We start from the raw sequence: 21,762 nt of genomic DNA, 5'->3' as shown, positions 1-21,762 counted from the left end.
CTGGTTTCCAAATCAAGACTGGATCTCCTCTGAGTTTCTCCTTGATTCCTTTCCTCTCTTGAAGAGCAATGCCATGTTACCATGTTTCCAACTCTTTTTTCAGCAGAGACTCCAAACACAGCTGATGAATAAAGCAGTGGGTTTTTTCTAGCATGGACCGTCACTTTAGGGAGAGAGGAGAAGCAGCTGTAATGAATACATTGTGAATTAGGCCTTACTCCCCACTCAGCCCCATGTGTCTGTCTCATACTGCTCTGTGTGCTTATGGGCAGCAGGAAACAGGAGGGAGAATATAACTTAAACATTTGATTAACTCACTACTCCTTTCTTTCTGACTGTAATAGAATCAGCATGCAAATGCGATTCTGTGTTTTATTTTTTTCCATTGACAGCGTTGCTACACAAAAAATATTATGATCTGCTGCTGCCAAATGCAACTGAATGAATTATTCTGAAGCACTCCTAAGCCTGTCTTTGTCACAGTCTCCTATTTCAGTCCCTGTCATGCACTGTGCCTATCATTCATTATAGTTGATGGGCTGAGGGCAGAAAGGTGTCTCTTGCCTTGTTCTCTGGAGAATGTTGTCTTGTCTGTCTCACCTTCAATCACTGCTAATAGCTCTGCTGGCACAAATTCAGAAAGGGACTGTGAGGAGACAATGAAAATATTTCACTGGGTGGTTTATATTTTAATAGCTAGTTTTAAAAATGGATATGCTGGAGCAGACCAAAATGAAGATTGTTTAGAGAGATTTCTCTTACAAGATTTTTAATTATTTCTTTTATTCTTATTAATCTTGTTACTTTTTTCCTGTGAATTGCCAAGAAGGATTGAGTTGTACTTTGACCAATGACCATTTATCTTATGAATTCATTAGGACGATTTACTGTTCAGCAAGAACCGTGTTGGAGGAGAGAACAAAATAGCACTGCAGCTTCAGGATGGTATTTCTGTAGGATGCTTACCCAGATTTTCAACTGCTTCCTCTGTCTTGTTTCTTTAAGCACATTGTGGCTGTGTTTGTGGCAGGTCACCGCTCTGATGTCCTGCAAAGGTCATAGCAGAGGTGCAACAGAGCTTTAGGCAGGAGTACAGTGAATAACCCAAGTGAGGGTGGAATTAGTGGATTGTTCTTAAGGTTTTTAGATTGTATTTACTTTGTTTTCTTGTGCAAAAGGGGCTTTCTGACCTTCTGTGCCACTAGAATATCTACCTGAAAAGATAAAGATAGAACTGAAGATCTAGTCCAACAATTTGAGAAATAAAATAGTGTGTAAATGTTCCTAACTATTTCAGAAAGTATTTTTTCAAACAATTGTAATTAATTGCATGAGGTAAGTGATACATTTGGGCATCCTTAGACAAGTATATTCTTTTTTTATTTTTCTATTTTTATCCTTGTTAGGTTGAAGTCAACTGCACAAGTAAGCACCAAGTGATCAAGTAATAAATAGAGAGACCTGCTTACATCAGTAGTTTGAATTACTGTTTGGTTTTATGTTGAGCCTGTGGCTCAGTGCAGTTGTCTTCTCAATATCAAGACGCACAAAGAAAATAAAATATGAATCTGTGCATATTTTCCAGAGTGGTATGTAAAAGTTAAATCCAATTTGAAGAAACTAAAATTACTAAAGATGATTTTTCACCTGACTTAAGTAACAATCTCTTTCATCATTTACTGTGCTTTTTTTACAACGTAATTGGTTTGAACCAAAATAAAGACTGTATGTTGGAGCCTTTTTAAATTCATTGATTGAAGTGCTGCCTTTTCATGCTTCATTTTCCCCCCCGGATTACAAGATTAGGATTTGTTTGAGAAGCAAATATGGCATTTTTTTGTTAGACTTGATGAAATCATTGTCTGCAACTGCCAAGACAAAAATGACTTGAAGACAGATCATCTTGTTATAGGAAGCTTGCTTCAGCAGTCTGGAACTTACAACCAATTTAGTTATGTCAAGGCATTAAACCACCTTTTCAGTCAAGACAAGGTAGGAAGTAGTAACTGAAATAGGTTTTATCTGATTTTAATGATGAATATTTTTAATTAGTTGCAGAAAGAAGCAGTGAAGAAATGATGTTAAACATTGTAATTGAGGAGTTTAGAGACTAAAATATTCACTTCACAACTAATGGAAGTGCTAACTGAAGATTTGTCCCTCAGGTCACTACTTTTCAAGGGGTCTATGAATGCTGCAGTCCTTTTGGTGGAATGTCACCAGACGCTGTGCTGCAGGAGCACACTCACTGAGCTCTGGCTGCTCCTGGGCTTCTGGGTCCTTGAGCCACAGCAGCCCAAAGCACCCCTGACACAAAAAGGGAGCTCCTCAGCAACCTCTCTACAGTCCTGGTGCAGTGCTGTGCTGCTTGCTGGTGCAGATGGAGCAGAGCTCGTGCCATACATGACAGGTGGTTTGACTGGCTGCAAGTCAAGTGGGTTAGTGTGGTATATCCTGTATGTGTCTATATTATATATGGTGTAAGTGTATACTGTGTTGGCGGAATTTTTTTTGCCTCCTTTGGGGTACTCACAAATGAAAGCAAAAAGGAAGGGTGCAGAATGAAATTTGCCCATCATACATTAAACTCAGGAACCCCAGAATAAAGATTTGATTACTAAAAAATATACAGATTAATAATCCTCCTTTTTGGGCCACAGCAGAAAAGTTAGCAAAAGTATTTGAAAATGTATCTTTATTTTGACTTCAACAGGTGCCAATCTCTGAATACCTGTTTGGTCAAAGTATTAAAGAAACCATGAAAGTGTGTCGACTCTTCTAAAAATTGCATTTTTAGAAAGGCTACAGGCTGTACAATACAATTCTGTCCTTATGTTGTGTGAGTAAAACTCCATCTCTGTTACATCCAGCTGACACAGAAAACAAGGCCACTCTTTGATTAGTACAGGGAAACATGGATTCTGACTGTCTGAATAATGGAAGTGCTGCCTGAGTCTATATTTATCTAGACTTAGCAGTCATTAAATTGTTTTATCTTGTCATGTGAACATATCTAAGAGAATTTCATGTATAGAGAGATAGGCAGAGGTTACAATCTCTGGGAAGCACCAGACCATCCCTTCTAGCATCTTCCATACCCCACACCCCATGTTTCTAATCTCACTAATAGTATCGTTAACTGTTCCAGCACTTATGGAGCTCATAACTGGAAGACCACACAGAGACAAATTTATATTTCAGGTATGGGCAATGCTCCTTCTATTCTGGTTCCATTGGAAGGGACTTAAAATGAATTATTCTTGTCCTCTTCCATTAAGCATTCCTCTGCTTAGTAGCACAAATTTAATTAATATTGTGGGCCTCATGACTCTTTTTAATGGAATTAGATCTCATGACTCACTTGGGCATTATCTGAGGAACGTCTCCCTATACAAAATGACTCAATCACTAAGATTGCTATCTGGCAGCATGCCAAGATATTAGGGCCCAAAGAGCTAGCACTTAATCTAATTCAGGGACATCTTTAATATTTTCTGAACATACGCACAAGCTTATTCCAAATCTCTTTCCCTCCAAAAAAGAAGAATTTATTTTAGGCGAGGTGTCTTACAACATTATTGATCCTTTTAAAGTAATTGCATTCCATTTTGGAACATTTTGCAAAATTTCGGATGAAAAATTTTTGCATACAAATCAGGACAAAATTCAGGGTCATGAGGAGGTCAATGAGCACTGAAGGCTGCAACTGCCTGCACTTTCATTTGTTTAGCCATTTTTCCTTTTTTTAGTCTCTTGATCTCAAGATGGAGTAAAAGATTTGGGTCAGACTAAATATCTATGATTAAATCTCCACCATTATATCCAATTAGAAATGCTTAGGAAAATGTGATGGGAAGCAGCAAGCTTTCTTTGTCAATGGCAAGTTGAATATGAGTCAGCAGTGCCCTGGCAGCCAGGAGGGCCAACCCTGTCCTGGGGGGCATCAGGCAAAGCATTGGCAGCTGGTCAAGGGAGGGGATTGTCCCTCTGCTCTGCACTGGTGCAGCCTCACCTGGAATATTGTGTGCAGTTTTGGGCACCACAATATAAGCAAGATATTAAGCTATTAGCGATTATCCAAAGGAGGGCAAGGAAGATGGTGAAGGGCCTTGAGGGGAAGTCATATGAGGAGCGACTGAGGGCACTTGGTCTGTTCAGCCTGGGGAAGAGGAGACTGAGGGGAGACCTCACTGCAGTATGATCTTTCACATTCTGAGCACAGGTCATAGTGGGATTTCTTGGTCTGAAGGCTGTTTATATTTAAAATCTCCCAGTGGATTAATCTTTCTTCAACTAGTTCAACCATTTTTGCTCCTACTTCAATTTTATTTGGCAGTCAAAATACATTTATGTACTGTGACAAATTCATAGAATCATAGAATCAGCTGCGTTGGAAAGGACCTCTGAGATCATCAAGTCCAACCCTTGATCCACTACCGGTAACTACGTGGTTACTAGACCATGGCACTAAGTGCCACATCCAGTCTCATCTCAAAATCCTCCAGGGATGGAGAATCTATCACTTCCCTGGGCAGCCCATTTCAATGCCTGATTACCCTCTCTGTAAAGAATTTCTTCCTAGCATCTAACCCAAATCTCCCCTGGCACAGCTTATGATCATGCCCTCTTGTCTTACTGATAGCTGCCTGGGAGAAGAGACCAACCCCCAAACGGCTACAACCTCCTTTCAGTATGTTGTAGAGAGTGGTGAGGTCTCCCCCTGAGCCTCCTCTTCTCCAGACTAAACAACCAATTTCATTGTAACCAATGTCTTCGTTTGAAACCTCATGTTTGAACATTTAATGAACATTTCATAGTTCTTTTGTTACAAGGAATAGGAAACAACTATTTTCTATTTATTTTTCCACTTTTCCATGTTTTTCATGACTTTTTATCCCATCTGACCCCCCTCCTCCCAGAGATACGTGTTCCAGTCTGAAGAATTGTAGCATATCTAGCCTATCTCCAAAGGAGAAACAACCAATATGTTACCCAAGACTCTGAAGACTAGGCCTATAGATGCTGCAGAAACCTTGGTATTGTCCAGACAGAACTTGTCTTCCAGTGAGAGGAGAAGAAACATGCTATAACCATATTCCTAAAATCAGTCACTTATATCTGAGATGATACTTGCATACAAAAAGGCCTAATTTTCAGGCATGCTGATTTGTTACCAAAAGCCAATGGAGTAGAGAGGAAATGCAGGTTCTTCCTGTACCTCTGCAGAGGTGTCGGATGTGACTTTATCCACTTGTAGATATCTGGGCTTAGAAATGCTGGCCAAGATTTTAGTGTGTTCTTATTAATATTATTGCCACGATTTATTATTTCTCTACTCATTGCCAGAAAGCTGGTATTTTCTTCCTTTAAAAGGAAGTGGGAATAAGCAATAATTAAATTAGCACAATGAATCATTATCAAAATAGTTTCTATCATCTATAACATTTCTCATGGTGATAAACGGTGAGCAATGTCATTCTTTAGATTTGTTCTAGCCTGACAGGGACAAACTCATCTTCATTTATGATAAGTCGATAAAAGCCATATATTGTTAAAATCAGAATGGTGTACTTTCACTTGTCTAAATGAAGTTGTGTGACATGACACAGAACTTTGTGGAGCCCCAGTGGACATACAAGAACATAGTTATAGTTATACCTATTCTATGATCATGCAAGATCCTTTTAATTGCTGCAAGAATTTTGCCATGTGCTGGTGCTGAAACTATATCACAGTCTAAAAAGATAATAAAAAATTGGCAAAACTTTCAAGAAGAGCTGTTTTCTGAGTGTTTAAGCAGCAACTGAATGTTTGCAACTTTAAGATGTCAGTTCAAGAAAACACTGTCTGCTGTCTATTACATCTACTCTGGAATGTGTTACAGATATGCTGTACCAACAGACACTCACCTGCAGCTTGTGAACAGACCCACCTGAAATACTGGACCAGACTCTGCCAACAGCCATAGGTGTTAGGCCTGTGCTTATCCACTGATGAGGTAGGATTGACACAAGTGGTTTTGTGCTTCGAGTAAATACTTATAGAGTTTAAAATAACAATAATTGTTAAATTCTGGCTTATCAACAGGGCCTGATCTGTTGTTCAAGTCAATGAGAGAAAAATCTGCCCTTTTGGAAATAGACAGGCACTTTGCCATTGACCTCAATTGAGCCAGAGTAGAATATGTGGCCTGTAGAATTAGTTGCCTGTAGGTGAGGCTGATAATATTTAAAACGTTCCAGAAAAAAATGGTGACAATATTATTTTTGATTTATAAAGCAAAAAACTAGAGGCACCAAGGTGAAAGACTGATAATTCCCACACTCTTGGCCATTCACTTTTCTGGCTCCCTGGTTGGAGAGTCACAGGCATGGTTGTTCAGAAGAGTGTGTGAAACAAAACACAAGTATAAAATATTTGGAAATTTCACCACTTGGCCCCAAAAATACAAGGAACTGGTTGTCTAACACAGTGTCATTTGTTTTACTTCTTCATGACTGTACAAAATACTTCAGATAACTGTGGATAAGCAACCTAATCAATGAAAACTTTTGATGGCTTTATATGCAGCAGCCATTTGAACACACTGAAATTAGTGAGTGGTTAAATGATTGCTAATGCATTTACAATGCCTTTTCCCACAAGCTATGATTAGTTTTGTTTTAATCCCCTATTTTGACTTAAATATTTTCTTCGCAGTGCTCATAATAACTGTGTTAGTATGGAGATTTTTTTAGAGTAAGTGTTTAATTTTCTGAACCGATGGGGTTGTTATAAGAAAATCAGAATCTTGATTAACAAGGAATCAGTCATGCATGTGAGAAGGCATGTGGGAAGGGATCTTTCTATAGACCTTTGACAATTTTTTCTGTGCTATCTCTTACCAAAGGTGTGGAAGATGGGAAAGGTCAAAATACTACTATTGGACTGCTGGGCCTCCAAGTTATGACTCTTCTCTTGGGCCAGTCTTGGTGTAACAAAACTTCCTATGAACTATGGTGAGGGATAGTGCTGAGTGCTCCATTTGTCCTCCTCTGCTGCCAGTAAAGGAACACAAAAGAAATATTATGTGCTTTCAGGTAAGTGGAAGAGATAGATTAGGGAAAAAAAGGAGAAAAGGAAATGTACCTTTCAGTTACCGGGACTTTTTAAAGAAAGGGAATGGAAAATAAACTTCCCTCACTGTAATGCCCTCTCACATCTCTTCTCAAATTTTTGACTTCTGAATCATTTATGAATTTTATTTTTTTTTCCTTCTCTTTTCTTTCCTTTTTTTCTTTCTTTTTTTCTGTGCAGCATGTGGTCTTCACTGGAGAAATTAGTCTCATCTATCTTCAAAAGCTGAACTTATCTGAACACTGTCCATTCAATCCAACAGATACACTGCGTTATTAAATTACTTAAAGACACTGACAAAGCCCATAACTATGAATCTTAATCTTAAGGAGCTCAGTTCTAATTTGTACAATGGCTTCCACTAGATTAGCACAGAGAAATGATAAAGTGAAATGCTGCCTCTGTGTGCAAGCTAGACAGTGCACAGCAAAGCCCAAAATCAATAAAAGTTGCAGAAAGTCTGCTGAGCTCCTTTAGGCATTTACTCATGAGTGAAGGCATTTTTATCATCAAGTTAACTGGGTTCCAGAGCAGGCTTTATTTTATATGGGATTTTCCCTTTAAAGGAAGAGTTATTGTATTGTGGAAACAATAGTTTCCTTCTTCTTCTTAGCAGAAAAAAGTCATCACACATTTCTAAATATAATAATAAATTCTTGTGATATGTTTTGAACCTTCCTAAGAGAAGATCCATGAATGGAGAAAGAGAATACATGGTTTTCAGCTTGCGGTTAGCCAGAAAACACCTCTACCTGAATGAGAATTTCAAGACTTCTTTGTCATTAGGGCATTCAAACATGGTATTCTGTAGTGACTGAAAGCTTGAAATGTCATTGTAAATTTTTAGTTTTTTTCCCTTATATCCAGATGGATCCTTCCCTGTTTCTGTTTGTGACTACTGTCTGTTCTTCCACGTTCCCTCATTAAAAGACCTGGCTCTGTCTCAGTTATCTTCCCTTAACTATTGGAAGATTGCTATTAGGTTTCCCCCAGGACTTTCTATCTCCAGACAAGAGAGTCACAGGGGTGAAATGCATTTGCATTTGAGGCATAATGCACATTTTTTTGTCTGTTTGTTTTATTGGCATCCTTACAAAAAGATATCAGTGAAAGCAAAGTGTCATTTTTCTGAAATAAAGTGCCAAACTGGAAAGTCAAAGCAGCATTACTCAAAAAAAAAAAAAAAATCAATCCATTTCTTTATATAAACATATTCCAGGGAACAACATGATAAGCAATGCTAAACTGAGGCTTAAACATGCAGATACCTAGTCTTAAGTAAAAATTATGGCTTTTTAAAGTAACAGTAATCTTATTCTTTTCACATCTGCATGCAGAATACTACCTAAAACATAAGTCAAACATGACTAAATTCAAATTAATCTGAAGAGGGAATTTGCCTTTTCTGTTACAGGTTTCACAATGAAGGCACTTGCTTTCATAGTGACTATACCTGATAGTCAGTTAATGTGTGCAGGACACCCTCTGAGTCATCAGCTGGTGTTCCTTTGTACTCATTTTAGATGTACAGCTTTTTCTTATCTCTTCACTACCCAAAGAAGACACAAAATCTTCAGAGAAGGCTCTCTGTTAAACTGTCTTTATCTCAATTAATGAGTTTTCTCTTTTTTGCTCTTCTGATTCTCTCATCCAACCCACAGCAGAGATGGGGGTTGAGCTCCTGACTGGGGTTAAACCACAACAGCAAGTAAAGCCACCATTTCTTTATGCCTCTCTCTTGTTATGTAAAGCATAAGGAGCTGAAGATGACTCAGTTAGACCTATATAGTTAAGGTCTAAATGAGATTAATCATGTATTTTAGATTTCAGAAGATCAAATCAGGCAGATATTTACCTTATGCAGTTCTAGTTCAGATCTACAGGCTTAATTATTACAGCTCCTACGCAGGAAAGAAGATCTGTCCTTCTGAAGAAAGTACAATATGGGATGCTTAGAAAAATAACCAGCATGTGTATGTAACTTCTGTGCTCCTCTCTTTCATCTGGCTCCCCATTAAATGTCCAGTCTAGAAGAGTGTTTCCACAACATGGAAAACCTTCTGTAGAACTAGGTATTCTTGTGTACTTGATACTCTTGTAGTGCAGAAGCTGTTATGGAACTTGGTTTTTGGCAAATTACATTAGAGGATAATCTTAATTTATTTGATTACATTTGCCATTGTGGGCCAAGCATGAGCAATTTAGAGGATTAAACTGGAGCTGCACAGAAATGTGAGAAGTCTATTTAGGGCTCTCAAAATTTGATTCTTTTGATAAGAGAGTGCCTTGTGCCAAATGAACATTGGAGTGGCCTTCTGATTACTTTCAAATATACACTGTAATTTCATTATGGTGACCTTGAATGCAGAGTTGTATCAGTTCCTTACAGGCTGACTCATCTCTGCTTCACTCTGTTACTCCATAAAGGGTCAAATCTCACACTTCTTACTTGTTCATCCCCTACACAGAATTCCCATGGACATCTAAGCCACATATGGCTTTGAGTCACAACTGATTTTGGGCAATACCTTCATGGAGTATTGAAGTAAGTGACTGACATGGCCAAAATAAAAGATGCAATGGCCCTAAGTTCATGATTTTGGATTGACCTCTGGATACAGTAGCCTGGAGGGCAACGCTATTTTGGAAGATTCCTCTTCCATTGCCCAGAGTGAGAAGAGAGTACAGCTGCTGTTTCAGGCACTCTACGGTCCACCTGTTTGGCTGCAAACTATATGACATTGTTGGTGCACTGAGCACCATGACTGTAGCACATTTCTGAGCACCAGAGAAGGCATTTAAGCATTTCTCTTATGCCTATGAGCCATGACTTAATCGTGAGTCACATCCTGAAGTTTTGTATTATCAGAAAAATGCCATTGTGTGTGCCATTTATAAATGAATCTGCAGTTTGCTGTGAGCACATAAATTATGCAGTAATATGCTATGCAGTTTGAGCAACAGTAACTTTTTCCTTCCCTTTTTTTTCTTAATTAAATTGGAAACGTACTTTATTACATGTTTAGAAAATAAATATAAACAGAAGGGGGAGAGCGGCTACAGAGTTGTAATCCATTACCTCTATGTAAATAAATTTGAAGCAACTATATAGAACATCTTAGACAATGAGGATGTAACAGGCAGAGGACCACTTATCATCTATAGGCTATGAGGGAAGGATCACAGTTTAAAAAGGATTTATCTCTGAGAAGATTTGATAAGCCAATCACACTAGAGCTGGGGTCATCACCCTCTTTTCCACCTAAATGTGAGTTTAACTGAGACTTAACACTTCCTGCACCTTGTTACTAGTATGAGAGGATGTCACACAGAGATGTCCAGAGCTCTCGTAATGTCCCTAGAGCAATCAGTGACTTCTTCAGGGGTTTCCACATTTTGGTAAGAGTGGAGGGATAGTCAGTGCTTAAACACTCAAATCAATGCCATGGTCTCTTTTTCTACCATGCAGTCTATACCTGCTCATATGATCTGCCTGAGTTCCTTAGGAAGGGCCTGTAAAGGAAGCCAGAGGGTTGACATTTGCTTGCAAAGAGCTGCCATGGTGGGTGTTACTATGAGGCAGCACATCTGTGCTGTGGAAGTCGTGTACATCACAGTAGTTGCTTTACTTGATTCTTTGGGTGTGGATGATACAAGTTACACTGGGGAGTGGCTATCACTTTGCATTAGGAAAAAGTAAACAATTTACTTGATTTTTCTAATCATCCTAGGCAACTATTTTTTTTAAGACTGTGATCTTTTTAGTATGCCACCCTCTGGTCATTTTTCTACTTTCAGAGAGCAAATTTCAAAGAAAGAATCTGATCCATCTTGTCCTGAGTCTGCCAGAATGCTTTAGATGGCTACACTATCTGATGTTTACAGGGCCAGATCGAACCATTGATTTTTTACACGAAACTTCCCACTACCCTGAACAAATTGTACTGAGGAAAAGCTAATGGCATAACTATGGCCCTTACAGATAAACAAGACCTGGTTCATCTGGTGTTCTGTTTTGTTTTGCAATCTCTGATTAAAACATTTCTCTGTTAGTATGTATTTCTTTCTTTAACTTGCTTTCAACCTTTTTGTAGTAAAGCGGTTGAGAGAAGAATGTCTCAGCTATATAGCATTCAGCAAATGTGTTATTGCTGTTCTCATCTATGACAGATTAATAAATGAAAAATTACTTAATGAATTTTTTTTCTGTGTCAGCTCAAACTTCTGACACTTGCAATTGCTACAACACCTTTGAGGTAGAAACTCATGCTGGAAATGGAGTTGCTTCAGAGCAAGATCATAAACAGCAGCTCCCACATCTCTGTAAAAATGGGTCTTAATCACAGGTGATTTCTAAAAGTTAAGCAAGGGAGATGAGGTTGGCTGACCAAATCCTATGCTTGATGTTCAAATGGAGTTCCCACAATTCCCACTCATATATGTAAAAATACAATCTCTAGGAGAAATGGAGGAACCTATGCTTTATGTTTAGAACATCTAGTGATCCTAGCAACTCCAGATTATAAATTTTATCTCCTGCTATGTAGGGTAATGAGTGGCTTAACCCTCTTTCCCACACACAACCTGGCAATTTTCTATCAGTATCTGAACATACGTGTGATAGTAACATAAGACTACTGAAGACCAGATCTATCATGTGTTGCAGAGACAAGACTGTGTAAAATAATGATCTTAGAAATATGTAAGCCCAAGCCCCACTTTTCACTCCAAATACAAATCTATAATAAATGCCAGGAGAGCAGAAATATAAAACTGAGAAACTATTACTTATTTACTTTAATTATAGGATTTCAAAATAGAGATTTACAGACCATGAATGAACCATTCTTTCTCTTGAAAGAGAGAAAGCTTGCAATGTGTTCTTTGCTTTCCAAGCAACTTATTACAAGAACATATGGTACTTTGACACTTCATTCAACTAGAAAGAGGTTGAACTCTGCTCCCTTAAGGTTTTGCTGCAGATATTCCAAATTTTGCACCCACAAAATGATAGATGCCCTCAATTATGGTCAGGGAATGTTTTCTTAGTAATCTATAAATGGTTTTATTACTATGTGTGCTACTCGGAGTCCTTTTCACTTTTTAATCAGAAGTATTTCCTTCTGTTTGCCAGTATTCCAGTAATTTTTACGTTCCATCTTCATTCTAACCTCCCTGCTATTCACTGCAAGAATCATCCATTTCACTATTTTATTTGCTTAAAACATTTCTATAACTTTTCATATTTTTCCTCAGGTCCTTTGTGAATATTTATGCAAAACTTGGTCAGGGAGGAAAGAAAATGTTTTGCACACTTTCAGCTCAGGGAAGAGGGTTTTGATGGACTAGCTGATTTCTTTTGATGGTGAATAGTAGCATACTGTGATTCTGCTGTATAGTGTACAGTATATTCTTCTAGCAGAAAAAAACTGCCTCACGATTTATCTCTTTGTGGCACCGAACATCTGCTGAAGTTTCTTTTGATCCCTCTATTCCTCTTTTTGCAAGTCCATCAGAGAAGCAGCTTGCTTGTTTTATAAGTTTGGAGTGTGTTTTCTCCCTTCAGGAAAGAACCATGTGTTTCTGCATCAACATGCCTCAATCATTGCCATGTTTGTAGTTTTACTTTCAGGATAATCCAACAGATGCTGACTTGCCCCATGGACAAATATGGAGGGTGGCAGACTGAAAGAGGATTTTTTCAAGGGCTGATCACTTTTGGGCTGCCCTTCAGCGGTCAGCATGTTTAGCTCTGTGAGTCTGGGCGCGAAAGGTGGCAGTCACTTGTTGCTTTTGGAGCTGATCCGTTCGATCTGGCCAACTGCTTTTCAAGTTTTCTGTGTACTACTTGAACACAACAGTAAGAATGACAGCTTAGCTGACTGAATTTGTCTGTATATTTTTCCTGCTTTAAACTTGGGAAAGTCTCATGAGGAGCTCTGCCTGGGACCAGAAACATTAAAATTGTCCTGCTTGAGCAATCAACTTTGAAACTTTGAACTTAGTACACACTTTATAAACATACATTTGGAAAATTACAATTAAGAGTCAAGTATCTGAGGAATTTCATCTTGTATCTACTGCACTATCTGGAAAGTTTCCATTATGTTTAAAGAAGATGGAATTGAGCTGCTGATTTGAAACTGGCATTTTCTCACTTAGAGAAAGAATAGGAAGATGTAGCTTGTGAAGACAAAAAGCTAGTTCTGAATGAGGGACTGTTGTAGAGGAGTTATGTGTGGGGGGTGGAGGGACTGAAAATTTAAAAGGTTCTGATGTCATAAGTATCTGAATGGGAGGGTCTGTACGAAGCATAAACAAAAGGGTGTGCTCTATTCTTTGTTGATCCTCTCTCATGTGCACTGAGCATCAAAATGCTGGTTTGGATTACAGATAGATGTCAGTCTTTCTTCCTGCAAATCTTCTCTGTAAATGTGCTTTGTCTTATTGAATGAAAACTCAGCAGTGATAGAAAAAGACCCTCAGTAGCCTGCAAGGTGAATGTCACGGTTAATCCATTTTATTTCAGAGGCTGTTGCCAAATTACAGAGTTTTGCAAATGAGTTCTATTGCAATTTGGGCTCAAGATAAAAATGTCTGGCAACAATAACTGGAAAAGACGTTCTTAATGAGGAAAGAAGAAACGTCAGTAGAGTTACTTCTATATTTCTTCTTTCACTAAGATCCAGAACCTTTATCTCACAGGAGATTACATGTATACTGTGAATAAATTAAAGGCATTCTTTGTAACTATATCAATCAGCTGGGAGAAAATAGAAAATCATTACTTGAAAAATTTGCAGATGACTTCAAGCTACTGGATAAGGAAATAAGGAGAGGTGACAAGCTAACTAACCATACGGAGTAAGCTGGATTATTCTGTAAAGTGAGTTGATCTGAGTTGTGAGCTTTTAAAGACAACTGAATTGAAGACTGGATTTTGAAACACAGAATGTGGTTCCCGCTTTTGAGATAGGATACTGTTACACTGACATCAAAAAGATCTTAAAAAAAAGGTACACAACTAGCAGGATGGGCACTTCCATTGACATGGTTAGCCAAAGAGCTAATGTGACCTGGGGAGGTATCAGCAAAGGCATGGGTAGGAGGAGAGGCAGGGCCATCTGTGTCACCGCTAGCAAGGCCATCACTGGAGCACTTCAGCTCTGAGGTCCTAATTTTGAGAATTCTTCTGAAAAAATTGAAAAAGTTTTGGAAGAGTCTAAGCTGTCATCTGGAAAACAGGTAAAAACCTGACAAACAGGTAGAAACCTGAACCAATTACTTCAAAGTATTCATGTTGCAGATGTGATTTCCTCATTGCCTACAGACATCTAGATGTAAGAAAAGCTTCAGAAAACCAACAGCTCTTTAATCCAACAACACAAAACTCAAGACTGGGAACATAGCTAAGTGAACAAAGATTTTAAACAAGTTGCAAATATTTTAAGTGGTGAATATGCCTATCTCCTGAAGCAATTCAAAATGGATGTGGTGTATTCCCATTGTGAGAAGTTTAAGAAACCTGGCTGGACATGTTTCTGAAATACTTCATTCAGATTCAGCCAAAATTCAGGGATAATATGGAGTACATTAGGTGAAGTTCTAGTCCCAGGGTTTAGACTACAAGATTAATGGTCCCTTCTGGATCAAGGACTGATGAGGCTTTAAAACTGTCCTTTGTTAATGAAGAGGGATACTCTCAGCATCATTGAGTGTGCTAAAAATGGTATAGTATGTCAGTATTATTAGACCTTTTAGCCAAGGAATCTGAACAGTTTCAGATGCGTGAGTTGAGATAGAATCCTCTGCCCTTTTTTAGTCTCAGTCACCCCTCTATCTAATTTGGATGGTGAGAGGGGCCATAGGCATTTTCTGATAGAAACTCCCCATGGCGGAGCAGAATGACAGCAGGACTTTGTCCATCTCCATCAGTGACCTAAAGCATGGCAGCTGATGCATCCCCATTAGCTATCCCTCTCACCCACCCATACATTTCCCTTCTTGTTCACCAGCTCTGCTCTGATGGATTCACAAGGAAAAGGAAGATTGCTGCCACAAGGCTGGGAAGGGGCAAAGAGGCAAACTGTAGTGAAAATACTGTGCAGAGAGCTGAGTTCAGCTCTCTTGAGAGGGAATGGGGGGAGGCTTAGGTGGAAGCACAAGAGAACCAGGCAGCCAAGGACTAGTCTGTGCAACACTCCTGAAGCTAGTATGCAAAACAGCTTGTTTAGCACCTCATAACTCTGTTATTATTCAGTAATTGTAATGGGGTGACAAGACCTAACAAAAGGAGTTGGAACATTCCTAAAACTTAACAATACAAGCAGGTAGATGTATGCATATAAAACAGTCTTCCTGGAAGGAGGAAGACCTTTAATTCAGGTTGGAATGAGTTGTGGTGCTTTCAGGAAGAACCTGCTTGGATGCAGCACTCAGAGCTTCTCTGCTGGGCTGGTGTGCAGCCTGCTAACCTGATTCAAAGTCTTAGCTCACATCTTGCCCGGCTGAGAAGACCTGAACCAGGCTAGGGATATAGGATTTCAGCTATGGGAACAGCTTTACCAGAATTAATGGGCAAGGATTGCAAGGAGACTGACAATAGTGCCAAGCTTATTTGAGTTCAGAAAATGATATTCCATTCTGATTGCACCTACTAGCAGAGTTACAGGAACTTCTTGTTCCTGGCATTGAATTTCATCTCAGAATGAAAGCCAGTGTCCTTTGCTCGTGAGTGAGGAGGGTTGCCTTCATACTATGCAGTTACCTTGCCAGGGCTCTTCCCTAAGTTTTATAAACTTAAATAAACACATGGAAAGCTTTTCTGAACACGGTCAAAGAACTGTAAACATCAAAACTTACTCAAGATTTTAATTAATCTCAATGTCGAGTCTGGATTCCTTGATTCAAAGAGCCTCCTACTAAAGCAGAATGTAACAATTATGTGCATACCCAGAAACAAATTATATTCACCTTGTAATTTGATTTTGATTTTATGTTTTGCAGTTATCTCCTTTGGCTCTGAGTCATTACTTGTAGTGGAAATACTGATACCTGTAATGGCTCATAATACCATATGGAAACTTTCCACTCTTCCCTGTACCTCTCTCACCAGGACTCGTTCACTTGTCATCTTTTAGCAGCAGAAAAACCTTAGACTGCATAGGACCACAGGACACTAGTGTACACCTGAAAAATGTTGGAAAACCTTCTTCTCATATAAGTAATGGTGATTCTTAGCCAGACTGAACCTCATACATGTGCAGCATCTGAAAGGATGAAAGACTTCTGGACACTGAGGCTTACCAAGAGTGTTTTTCTGATGTCCTTAGAGGTTTTGTGTTACTTATTCCACACTCTTTGTGAATTCCTCCTCTGACTTCTACACATTTAATGTAGATTGTTTGCAGGAATAACTCTAGGGATCTTGTTGGAGCTGGATATATATATATTTTCTTTTTCCTCTGCAATCTGAAAACCTGAAAGAATAGATAACTCTCCCTAGTACTTTCTTGCAAAACAAATAAGGGGAAAAGAAACTGATTTCATTGAAAAGCCCCAAACCTGCTTTTAAAAAAGGTCTTGGTACAAATTAAGCCACAGCCATTCTGCCACCTCTGTAGGCAGCACCAACTTTAAAAATTCACCAAACTGCAACAAATGACAACTAAGCACTGCTTCGTTCCAAATTTAGAGAAGCTACCTTCCTTCACATTCAAATTTTAGATACATAGTTGATGCTTACTGTGTTGATTTTAATGTGTGTCACTCTTCAGTGTCAAAGGTAACTAGACTACAGTAAAGGCTGGCGCTATTTATCAGCAACTTGCTAAGAAACAGAAAATAAAACCTGTCTCTAAATTTATATGATCTCCAAAAAGGAATGTTTTTTTCCAAGTTTGTTGCTGTGACTTCACATGAAATGTAGTCCTTTTGTGTTATGTAGTTCTGTAAAAGCAAGGAAAATACTGACTCCTGAAAACATTCTAATTATACGTATTAATATTTAAAATTCTATTTATGCCCTTGACACTTAGGAGCACTATGTGAAGCTATATTCATAAAAGTATTTCTGACTCATTGGCAAGAAAGACTATTGTGGTACAGCATACTTTTTTTGCTGAGTAGAGGCAGATTGAGAATGCATTTAGATCCTGAAAATCCTGTTCCACTACCTAGTAATCTGCCGTGGCTGCTGTGCTGCCTGTCAATTCTTCACATCTTCATTACTGCCCAGGCTCATCAGGACAGAGACTTCAGAGGTGACCAGCTGGGAGATGGAAAAGAGTCATTATTCTGCCTGTTTTCCTCCAAAGGGCTTTATCTAATAAGCTTTTTTATCAAACTCATAGTATGTTCCCAAAGATATTTTGCAAAATGCAACCATGAGTACATTTTTTTTTTTTGTAACATACAAGAAGTGGCTATGGTGTCCCTTTTTAATTAACTTTGGTTTGGTTCATCAGGAGCTGAAGGTTTTTTTAGTTCGTTTGCTTGATTTTTTTTTTACATGTCAATAGATTCAATAGATACCATTTTTACTTTGCAGTTCAGAAGGAACTGTCTGACTTAACAGCAGGAGGAGAGAGTAAATCATTGGACTATAAAAGCATCTTTGAAAGAGGTCAAAAGGCCCAAAGGGGAAAATAGCAAACCTTTGACTCTGTGCATCAAAAGATTATACCTTGATGAAGTAAAGATCTGGGGAAACACACAGGGGCAGCAGGGCCTTAGATGGGGGAGTTGGAAATGCTGAAGGATTAAAAAGAGAAACTGGAAAGGCAGAAAGGGAGAGAGCAAGGGGATGGCTGATCCCTGACAGATAGACTGATGGTGCAGATTTCCTTTTGAAAAGACTTTTTCAATTGCCAAGGCTGTAGCAAACATCTTTTTTTTTTTTTTTTATCCTCTAGGTACTTTACTCTAGAAGTCTTATTTAACACCATAATCACATAATTTTGTGCTCAGTTAGCTTTATAAGCCTCACTGGAACATCATGAGCATCCTTTCCATGGAACCCTGCTTTTCTCTTGCTCTTAATTTAATGCTTATGAAGAGCACATAAATTTGTATTGATCTTTTTTTTTTCTTGCAGGCTTCAACCACATTTTAGTATATGAAACAGATGGGAGTCTTTAACTCATTAGAGGGAACCATTTTAATACTGATCCCATCAATCTGTACTATTTTTACCTTGGAGACAGATGTTTTTCTGTAAAGGGTGTAGTTATATGCATCTGTGGTTGTGTGTGTACCTAGACGGCAAGTTCTGAAGTTACTGAGGCAGAACAGAAGGAAACAGGAACGTTGCAGTGTAGATGAAGAGGGGACCTTTTTGGCATGCTACCAAGCAGAAAGCATAAGTAGAGTGAATTTATAACTGTAGTGCAGTTACTTAAGGAAAAACCAAGCATGCCTTGGTATGGTTCAGACCTGTTCACATTTAAAAAACCCCCACTAACTGCATACACCAACCCCTTTAAATTTAATCAGAGTAGTTTTGTGTTTTCTACTCTACTGCTCCTCTGAAACTGTAGCACCTGGATAGCTTAAAGGACTGATTTGACTCAGCAAAGCAAAAAAATATGTGCTTCTGTGATTAACAGTTTCCTTTCATCAGGTTTGCTTTCTCTTTCTTTTTTTGTTTTTCATTGTTGAGTCTAGATTTTTGGAAGGTTAGTGTGTGAACTGTTATGGAAAGCTTCACTTGAAAGGTTACCATGCATAATGCACAAATAAATCACAAAAGAGTGAGACATGGAGAAAAATATGATATTCATTTATTAAACAAATCAAGTTTCTGCAATGACAGTAGCTTCATTGTAGTAATTAGCCCAGTGTAAGATATAGAAATATTCATTCCAAGTTAATTTGGGAAATTTCCTGAAAGATGGCTGAAATATGGGGCAACTACATATAGCGAGCAAAAGAGTTACTGGATTTTACAATTTTATTTCAATTTAAGACCGTGGTCTTCAAAACACTGAAAACACATTCTATGACTGCTTGTTTGAGCAGCAAGTAAAACTTGAATTGAGGTGATTTCAACCTTGTTTTTAAAGATAGATTGCTTATACAGAGTGCAAAGTAGTAGTATAAGATTGGTAAACCAAGACATGTAATTTTAAATGTTCATATAGTATAGAATTTTTTAATTGTCTTCTTAACAGTATCTTACAAATGAGAAATCCCAAACTTCCCCCCAGGTAGATTTTGAGGTCTGATATCAGAGGTTGAATATTTGTATATGTGACTATACATATTATTCTGTCACAGGTTGCCTTTCAGCAATGAGGCTTTTACGATTTTAGATGCATATAGCCTTGCTTATAGTCTGCATAATACCTTGACAATTATAACATCTTAACTAATAAGATTTTTTTTTTTAGAAAACAGTGTCTGATTATAGCTTTAAAGATTTACTTAATTTAGAAATTAAACTGAGCCCCAGATTCTGGGATATATTAAGGTCCAAGAACCTGATGAACTGCTGCAGTCAGCTACATGCAAATTATGCCTAGAAGCAGAGCTTTTGCCTTCACTTCCCAGACAGCACAAAGTTAATGAGCCAAACACATGAAGTCCTTTTACACAACCAAAACAGAGGGAAAGGAAAATTTTGGACTGGCAGTCGTTCAGAAATATTGAGACTGCTTGTAAATATGACCGAAAAAAGACCAAAATCCAGAGGCTATGAACAAAAGAGTATTTGTTATCAGTGGGAGGACTTTATGGTGGAACCATGTTTAGAGTGGCATTTGTGAAAGGCAGTGTGATTTTGATTTAAGTTGCCATCTATCAGTTCATCTGACTAAAGTTTCATGTAACAACTCAAGCTACTTTGAAGGAAACACAAAAGAATATGAGAAGTTGCTGAAATTAGTTTAACTGGGTTAGAAATTTTATAGTTTATATTACTTTATTTTTTAACATTATTTTAATTTTTTACATTATTTCGATTTTTCATTATATTTTTTTATGTTTCCATGTATATCTGCTCTGGGACTGTATCCTCTCAGAGATCCAAGAGCCCCACCTGGATTGCTCTGCAGAATGAGAACAGCGTGTCTTTCTCACTTATTTTGGCATGTTTGGGAGATGTGCAAGAGCAGAGCAGCAGATTACTTTTTTCTCAAGGGCTGTTTTATTGAACAGAATAACTCTTTACAGATCTACTGTCTCCCTGTTTTTCTGATACAGAGCCTCCCAGCTATCAGCTGGCCAAGGCCAGGACTTCTTACCAAAAGTATGTGAAAAAGTGTCCTTCGAAGTCTTCAATAGAAAGTAACACTCCAAAGGATAAGAAGAAACCCCAAGACACCAGTTTCATGAAAAATGTCAAAAAGAAGGGCATGTGAAGAAAAACAGTTTGTCAAATCTACTACAAAGGCAGATCTAAGCAAAGGGAACCTCAAAGATGGGATATCTCTGAGATCTACAAAAAGAAAATGACTGTGTCACAGAAGAAGAGGAGTATATGTATCTCTCTTTAGAATACAGAAGTTGTCTTTACCAGTTTTGAATTTCCCAAATGAGGAATCCAAATATTTAGTGGAGAGCTTATGGATGAAGAATAAGATAAGTCTGTATTTGGACTTCAGTGGCAATGGGGACTGTGTGGAAAGACAAAAATTGTTTTAGTAAGCTTGGTCGTCAGCTGATGAGTATCCAAGAAAGAAGGACCATAGAAACACAGTCATGTTATCTGTTTTTGAATGTAATCTTTTCACATTAGGGTTGTGGACAGCTCTCTGTGAAGTGGGAAGTAGTTTATTGCTGGTGGTGTTGTCCAGGCTGTCCATGGTCCCGGGATAAACAACTCTGTTGCCAAGGTTGTCGGTTTGTTACCTGTCACAAGCAATAGATTACACTCGTTTGTTAATTCTGTGTAAGTCTGGTTTCTTGGGTCACCCTTTTAAAATGTACACAATCTTCCTTCAGGCTATGTTGTTCTTATAAATGATACAGCTACAGCCTTAATGAGTTTTGCATCCTTCTTCTCTAACTTCTACATGTCACATCTTATTTCTATTGCTGAGTTTGGTAGTTCTAGTTATTGAATTAAAACTTTATATAATTATACTACCACCCCCTCAAAAAAAAATCAGAAAAGAAACCGCCTTCTTTGTTAATGTCTCTCAAGATGTGGGCCAAGTTAAATCAGCCTAGACCCCTTGTGCTTCAACATTAATCGTGAACTCAAGAAAGCTGTGTGTCTTAACACTTCTTGCCATTCCTGATGGTGGTAAAATTCAGTTGTTTAGTAATTTATCCTGGAACTAAGCCCTGAGCACCAAACATAATCATGTGCCCTTTGCAATTTGTTATTCTGTATTTAAAGGACTAGAATCTAGTGTACAAACACACATTTTCTAACTTGTTGGTTAGACTAATCATCGTTGGTTAGACTTGTACTGCTTAAGACTCCTGTGTATCATTATGGTTCAGACAAGGCAGACACGATTTCCTGAGGGCAAGGAGATGGCATTTAGCTCTCCTCCCAGAGTGATCTGAAGGCACTTTATTAAATAGGAAAATAACCATTCTGCATGCCTGATCTGGACTAAGGAAAAAAATGAAATAAGCACAGCGAGAATCACATGTAATCACCCCCCTGAAATGAATTTGGTGGAACCTTTCCAAGGA

At 38.3% G+C, this 21,762-nt stretch overlaps 1 long non-coding RNA gene across 2 annotated transcripts; it reads left to right on the top strand.

Moving 5' to 3' along the window:
* The first annotated feature begins 1,654 nt into the window (after positions 1-1,654).
* On the top strand, positions 1,655-20,998 carry LOC135410084 (uncharacterized). 2 transcript variants are annotated; one of them, XR_010428513.1, is made up of 4 exons: positions 1,655-1,992; positions 2,166-2,438; positions 5,885-5,998; positions 6,890-20,998. It is a non-coding gene; the product is annotated as an uncharacterized LOC135410084 (long non-coding RNA). The 2 variants fall into 2 exon arrangements; XR_010428514.1 differs by lacking the exon at positions 2,166-2,438.
* The last annotated feature ends 764 nt before the right edge of the window (positions 20,999-21,762 follow it).

Source organism: Pseudopipra pipra, chromosome 2, assembly GCF_036250125.1.
Source record: "Pseudopipra pipra isolate bDixPip1 chromosome 2, bDixPip1.hap1, whole genome shotgun sequence".
NCBI classification, from domain to species: Eukaryota; Metazoa; Chordata; class Aves; order Passeriformes; family Pipridae; genus Pseudopipra; species Pseudopipra pipra.
Note: the sequence above shows the minus strand (reverse complement) of the source record. Positions and strands in the feature narration are given on the sequence as shown.